At 37.8% G+C, this 7,522-nt stretch overlaps 1 pseudogene; it reads left to right on the forward strand.

Moving 5' to 3' along the window:
* The first annotated feature begins 1,171 nt into the window (after positions 1-1,171).
* Positions 1,172-1,958, forward strand: LOC118549019 (chromobox protein homolog 3-like; annotated as a pseudogene).
* Positions 1,959-7,522: the final 5,564 nt, after the last annotated feature.

A 7,522-nucleotide genomic window follows, 5' to 3' on the forward strand; every position in this document is an offset into this window, starting at 1 on the left:
ACAATCCTAAAATTCGTATGGAACCACAAAAGACTCCGAATAGCCAAAGTAACCTTGAAAAAGCAAAGCAAAGCCAGAGGCACCACAATTCTGGACTTCAGGCTATATTACAAAGCTGTCATCATTAAGACAGTATGGTCCTGGCACAAAAATAGACACATAGATCAATGGAACAGAATAGAAAACCCAGAAATGAACCCACAACGATATGGTCAATTAATCTTCGATAAAGCAGGAAAAAAACCTCCTTATAAATATGTTTTATGAAGCTTCAGGAATTTGCTTACCTTTATCATTTGACCCCTAGCAGTCTCTTGAGAAAACAAGGTCAAAGACAAGAAGGATAAATTTCCCGGGGCTGTTCCCAGCGCAGCTCTGTCAGGAAATGTTCACCAAAGATGTCCCGATGAGAAAAGGAGAGCAGTTGTACACGGGTATTCCTGGGAAATGTACATAATTCCTCAGGTTTCTGTCCAGTGGTGAGCCTTGAATCAGAAAGAAAACCAGGGTAGAGGTAGGCCTGCAGTGTGAGGGCGGAGGAGGGAGGGAGGCCTGTGAAAGTGATGGTCAAAGGGGTCTGAGGAATTGGGAGAGCTCTCTGCATAAAGATGACTTTATTACTATCCCCAAAATATGAGGGACACGTGTCCTAAGAGCCCTCCATTCTGCTTTTCTGCCTGTGTGGACAAAGGCAGTGACTGGATGTTGTGAGCAGTGAGGTGTGGTATGGCAGGGGGCGTGGGGCTAGGGCCAAAGGAGAGACGACGAGACCCAAGGTAGCCCTCATATCTTGCTTTGCCAGGACGCTGGGATTGTACCGTACAGCCTGAAACAAGAAAATTAAAAATAAGATATCCAAGGACACCTGGGTGGCACAGTTGGTTGAGCGTTGACTCTTGATTTTGGCTCAGGTTGTGATCTCAGAGTCGTGAGATCGAGCTCTGCATCAGGCTCTGCTCTGAGTGGAGACTTGAGACTCTCCCTCTCCCTCTGCCCTTCCCCGCCTCTCTCCCTCTCTCTCGAGTAAATAAATAAATCTTAAAAAAAGATGTCCAGTAACATGAAAATTAAAAATAAAATGGAGTGTGAGCTCCAAATGGGCTGGAGAAGTGTCACACCTCGAGGCATCTTGGAGAAGGAGAATAATAGCTTTTCAGGTTTGTAACAAAACATGGCCTCTGATAAAATTACGCTGCCAAAAATGGGAAAGAACCAGAATGGAAACAGTCAAAAAGTCCCGAAGAACTTGTGGTGGAAAAAGCACAGGACCGACGATGTGTAGTGACTGGAAAGGGAGAGGGGTATTTCCTGAAGTGGAAGGTGCTAGGCATGCAGACAATATGGGCAACTTGAAGAAACAGATTGTCCAGAGTTCGTCAAAATATTTCTTAATTATCAAAGAACTGGGTAAAGAAAAAGATGGTACACAAAGAAGATCTTTATCTGTCAGTGAATCTGATGATAGCAAATCAGATAAAGAACTATTGCTGACAAAACAAGAGGCTTTGCCAGAGGTCAGGGTCTCCAATGAATAATGGGGGTCACAGTCAGCAGTGGAGACTTAATGTTTCTCATGATATGGGAAGATCAGATGAGGCAGACTTAGTATCAGCAAAAGAGGCAAATATGAAATGTTGTCAAATTGCCATCCCTTTTTAGGGCGCCTGGGTGGCTCAGCTGGTTAATCGTCTGCCTTCGGCTTGCGTCATGATCCCAGGGTCCTGGGATCGAGCCCTGCATTGGGCTCCCTGCTCAGCAGAGAGTCTGCTTCTCCCTCTACACCTCCTCCCTGCTCATGCTCTCTCTCTCTCTCTCACTCTCTCTCATGCTCTCTCTCTCTCAAATAAATAAAATCTTTTTTTTTTCTAAAGTAATACTATTGTAAAAAAAAAATTGCAATCCCAGTTTAAGAAGAGAGACTAACTTGGCATTCTTGTCTGGAAAATGAAGCTCAATAATTGTTCTCAACTATATATGCAATTATATTATATAATTATTTATTTGATTATACATAAAATCTGGGTCTTAATTTTTGATTTATTAGTGTGAAGAAATAACTATATTCTAATGAAAGCCAAATTTGATATTTTTGTTCTGAAGTAGTATTGTGGGAGTTGGGGTTTTATCTGTAGCACTGGTTGCTTTGGATAAATAAATAAAACTTTCTTAGTTGCTTCCTTTATCAGGAAAGAACATTTGATACCATGGTACACTATTTCCTCTGCATTAGAGAACAGATTTTTCTAAATGTTGGGGAAGATCTCCATGGTCATTACTCAATCAGAATTTTTGTTTAACTCATATATGCATAAGGACCAGTCTGACATTTTTTTTTATTTGTCTTTTTGTGGGCATACACATAAAATACACATGTAGATGGTTTTCTTTTTTTTAACTTTCACCAAAGCTAAAACAAAAACACCCTTTCGCAACCATGGACAAGCCTGTGTTTTTGGAATGCCATCACTCTAAGCAACCTGAGAAATAAATCACTTCGAGCTACATGGAAAATTTTCCTGGCATCTTAATATTTCAAATTAAATAGATGATTCTGTCATTAATTGAACAACTTAAATGTATTGTAGACAACTCAAATTGGACAATTTAAAAATGGCCTTATCAGAATTCATATCTATATCTACAGTCATATAAATGCAAGTTTATTTGCAAAACCTCTCACAGGAAAATTTGATCAATACCAACAATCTCCCCCCACCCCCAGAAGAGAACACTAGACAAATCCCAGTGTGTTTTAATTATCCAATCAAGACTTAGTTAAATGGACATCTAAAGTTTCCTTCTAGCAAAACTTTCTTTTACAAGGAGTTGAAATCTCTGTGCTATAACCACTAAAAGGTTAATGTATTAGTCTTAGTTTGTGGAAACCTAATCAGATGATCAGAGATGCTGGCAATTTAGGATCTGCTGGAATGGATGAGTGAACCAACTTTTGTAATCTAAACTATTGATCCGCATGTTTTTCTTTACCCACAACTCATTCTTTACATGTGGGCTCAATCTTTTCAGTATTTGGGTTACTGGTTCAGCAGAGGCCTGGAAAAACATAACTTCGTAGTAATGAGAATGCTCTCCAACTGTGTATTGTTTATTATAAATAGTGGTGAACAGTGGTCAATAGTTTTATATTTTAAAAAATGAATATGTGAGTTTTACTTTTGAAAATCATCAGTAGTTTCTAACATTTTTGCTTTTAATGTCCTCCTTTGTTAATTATTTAAAGAGTTATAAGCAAACGTTTGAAAATGGATTCTTCAAATGTTCCTGGGACCCATTATAACTCTTCTGCTATGGGAATAATCTCATCCTTTAATCTATCAGCTTGCAAATTTATCTTTAGGTAGTTAAGTATTTTGTGTGTGCCCCCCTCCCCTAAAATTTCCCTGGAATTTTGAGGAAAACCACTGGTCACTCCATCATAGCTCTTCAGCCTTCTGGAGTTCACCCTTTACCTCTGCACCTCCTCAACTGGGTCATCAGGCCGTAGAGGCTACCATCATTGGGAAACTATGGGAAGGCGGTCCCCATTGCCTGCCTAGGGTCAGGGGCGGCAAGTGGAACAGGGAGTAGTAAGGAAAGTCTTCTACCTAAGAACAAAGTTTTAGTCACCACAGACAAGAATTATTATATATGTGTTTTTCCTTGGGAACATTGTCATACATGTAGATTAAGTTCTAGAATACTAGGATGATAGTGTTTAACCACTTATTTGTGGTTAAGTGAGTCTTAGTGGCTCACCTGGGCACTGAACTTCTTTGAAAGTTGTTATATACATGTGCATATATGTTACATATCTATTATGTATCTAGTTATATACTATATTTTTATATAAAACTTTTGTTACACGGTCATTTAACCTGAACCTTTGATTAAGAACATATTGCCAATTACACTTGATGACAGAATTTGCCACACTTAAAATCGAAAGGATGAAGTGATGGAGGAGTTACATGTTCAGAGAAAAATAATGTGGTTTTTTTTTTTTTAATCATGTCACCATAGTATAAAATCTGGTCATTGATCTGAGTTCTCTCATTTTACAAATTGTCCTTAATATTTAGTTGAACAACAGCTAACTTGTGGTTCTCTCTACTAGGCTGTTACTGAATCATTCAATTTTGTATGAGCAATAATTGTTTCACAAATAATTTAAGTCTTTTCAATATTTTTTTAAAAATATCTTTGTACCTCAGGTGAATTCCACATATTTGTGAATAACTAATTAGTGAAATTCTAAATGGAATATTGATTAAAATGTGTTTTTAAGAAATTCTTGAAAATTTGAAGAATCCTGGTATCAGTATTCAAAAATGAGATGTCCATAATTACTTTGAGGAGGGGATTTTTCTGAAGTCTGCAATAAAAGAATTTAGGAACTCTGAAATAAAACCTGGGCAATTTAGTTCTTGGAAATGGATTTTAGAATACATTTAAAATGGCATTTTCAACATTAAACCCTAGGATTTATTTCCAACAACAGTTTATTAAGGTATGCTTGTCAATAGATCATTATTCTTTTTAAACATAGTTTTAACCCAGATGAGAAGTTGATTGTTGCATTAGTTTTTGAGTTCTGAGGATTATAGATATGTGCCATTTATACTCTCTTGCACACACAGAGAAAAAAAGTCATTTTGAAATGGAAAACTGCTTCATTCCATAAGCATGCCATTAATGCATGATCCAGGATGTCATAGTTTGGATGAGATAATCAGATTCCTAGATGAAGCAACTGAAAGCAGCTGCTTAGTTTAGAAATGATTTGGAGATACGTAAATTGAAGACAGTTGATTGAAAGAGAAAAAATGCATCAGTGTAAAGTTATTACTGAAAAAGCAAAATGATTAAAAATCATCATTATGACTGTTAGGTCAATTAAAAAATGTTATGCTCATTCATCTTTCAAATGAAAGTACAGTTCTAATTCCACTATTAACAAGTACATGTTTGTTATTGACATGTACATGTCATCATTTTTGAGACTAGGAATTTGAAACCCTCAGGAATCATCATAGAATGAGTGAACTAACAGTCTTTGAAAATACCAGTCCAAGGAAGTTTGTTCACAATAATAATTCATGTTTATAAGGTGCCTTTCATTCAACTCTTAAGACTCTGTGTATAGATGTGTTTAAATATGCATGGTCATATATCACTGTCTTCGTACATCACAGCCCAAATGTTTCAATTCCATGGACATAAAGCAGCTCTTTATTTCGTGTGTGAAAATAGAATCTCTACCCTTGCCGCACAAATTTGCTACAAATGGCACCTTCTTATTTATGCTCTTATATTGCTTGTGCTAAAGGATTGTTAATGCAATCTTTTCTTAAAGCAATTTTTAAAAACTTCTTTAAAAACAAAACACCTGTGTTTTCTGGCAGGACAACAATGTATCAGCAAAAATAGCTTTATTTAATGACTGACTGTGGTTAGCGAGCGCCCCATAATTCATTTCATAATTGGAAAAAAATGTAACATTTGCTGACATCATCTGAGTGTTGATCTGGACCCATTGAACAGGGAGTTTTCCAACAAAAATGATTTAATTTTCCACTTCACAATTCAGGAAGAATTTAGGATTTGGGCATTCATGGAGTCTAGAAATGATTTTCATTTTCAGGATGTTAGCTCAAAATTTGGACAGGAAGGAAGACTGGAAGATAGTTTGATTTCCAAGGCAAAATTTCATCTGTAAAATTTCACTTCCTTTTATGTATACCGATACCAGTCTGAGATCAAACATATTAAACTCTGAAGGAAAAAAAAATAATGTTAGAAGTGAAAAATCTAATGGATGAGGAGAGATAGAGTTACCCAAAGTTCTATTCTGAAAGAGTTTCTTAAACAAATACGTACTCACTTGATTCTTGTCTACCTGGATTTCCAATCTATTTGGGAGTTTGCAGTGCAAAATACACATGAATTGCATCAATTATTATTTAAAAGTGATGCACTATCAGTCGTAATGACGTTATTTGGTATTAATATGGCCATAGGTTCAAAATTTTATATATTGCACTGCAAATATGGGTAAAGAATATCTAGCCTAAGCTCTCTTAAGAAAGCTCATCTTTAGGGGCGCCTGGGTGGCTCAGTTGGTTAAGCAACTGCCTTCGGCTCAGGTCATGGTCCTGGAGTCCCTGGATCGAGTCCCGCATCGGGCTCCCTGCTCGGCGGGGGGTCTGCTGCTCCCTCTGACCCTCCTGACCCTCCCCCCTCTCATGTGCTCTCTCTCTCAGTCTCTCTCTCTCAAATAAATAAATAAAATCTTAAAAAAAAAAAAAAAAAGAAAGCTCATCTTTATATCAGAGAGGAGGCAGAGGAACTTATTTCTAAAGTTGTCATCATCAATACTTTTGTCTCATCTCACCTCATCAGACCAAACACTGTCTTATGAATACCCTTAATTCTCTGTCTTCTCTTGGCTGGACTTGTCTTCCAAAGTCATGATCTGGGTTAAACCCATCTGTCTGCTGACGCTGTGCTGGCATCTGAGCAGCTGAAATGGCTGGAACCCCCCCCCAAACACACACACACAACTGTGTGTCTTGGTCTCTCTTGAAGTTCCATAGCTGCAAATCTAAGCTGGGCACTCAAAATGTCCAGAATCTCACTCAACTTGAATAATATTTTCACCTTCCTACATTCCTATCTTTGTCTGCTCAGGCTATTAAGATAAAAAAATACCATAGACTGAGTGGCTTAAACACAGAAATTAATTTCTCATAGTTCCAAAGGTAGGAAGTCTAAGATCAATGTTGGCTAATTCCAGTATCTGGTGAGGGCATCCTTCCTGGTTTGCAGATGGCCGCCTTCTTGCTGTCTTCACATGGCACAGATTTTCTCCCTCTTTCTCTCTCTCCCTCTCCCTCTCTCTCCTTATAAAGCCATAGTCCTGTCATGTCAGTGTCCCACATTTGTGGCCTCATTTCAGCTTAATTAGCTCCTAAAGACCCTATCTCTGGATAGAGTCACACTGATGGTTAGGGCTTCAACATAAAAATTCAGGGGAGACACAATTCGGTCCATAGCAATTCTCAAGTGATCATTTCACTCCTTCTCTTTGAAACTGTTATTTTTTTTTTTTCTTACTCAGTCTCTCCACAACCTTCCTGCTCACTGTAAGCTTATATTTATTAGGAAAGCAGAAGCACTTAGACAGGAACTCCCTCATCTTCTCCCATGAAAACTTGCCTCGTGACTCCTACAACTTCCTACTCTTTGCTATCGATGATGTGTCTTGGCCCACATCAAAAGACAGCCTGGTCAAAGACTTCCACGGTGTTCCAGATGCTTGCTGGTGACTTAGTTTCTATAATTATTTGCTCTCAGATCCTGTCCTTTGGATTTCCATTCCATCTTTCTGCTCCTCTTCATTAAAATTTTCTTCAGAGTTATCTAGAGTTGCTGCCTTTACTTTTTCAACTCACATTCTTTCCTAACAGACCTCTATTGGACATCTGTCCCTATAACATCATCGACTCTGTGCTTGTCAAGATTA

Source organism: Halichoerus grypus, chromosome 12, assembly GCF_964656455.1.
Source record: "Halichoerus grypus chromosome 12, mHalGry1.hap1.1, whole genome shotgun sequence".
In the NCBI taxonomy this organism is placed as follows: Eukaryota; Metazoa; Chordata; class Mammalia; order Carnivora; family Phocidae; genus Halichoerus; species Halichoerus grypus.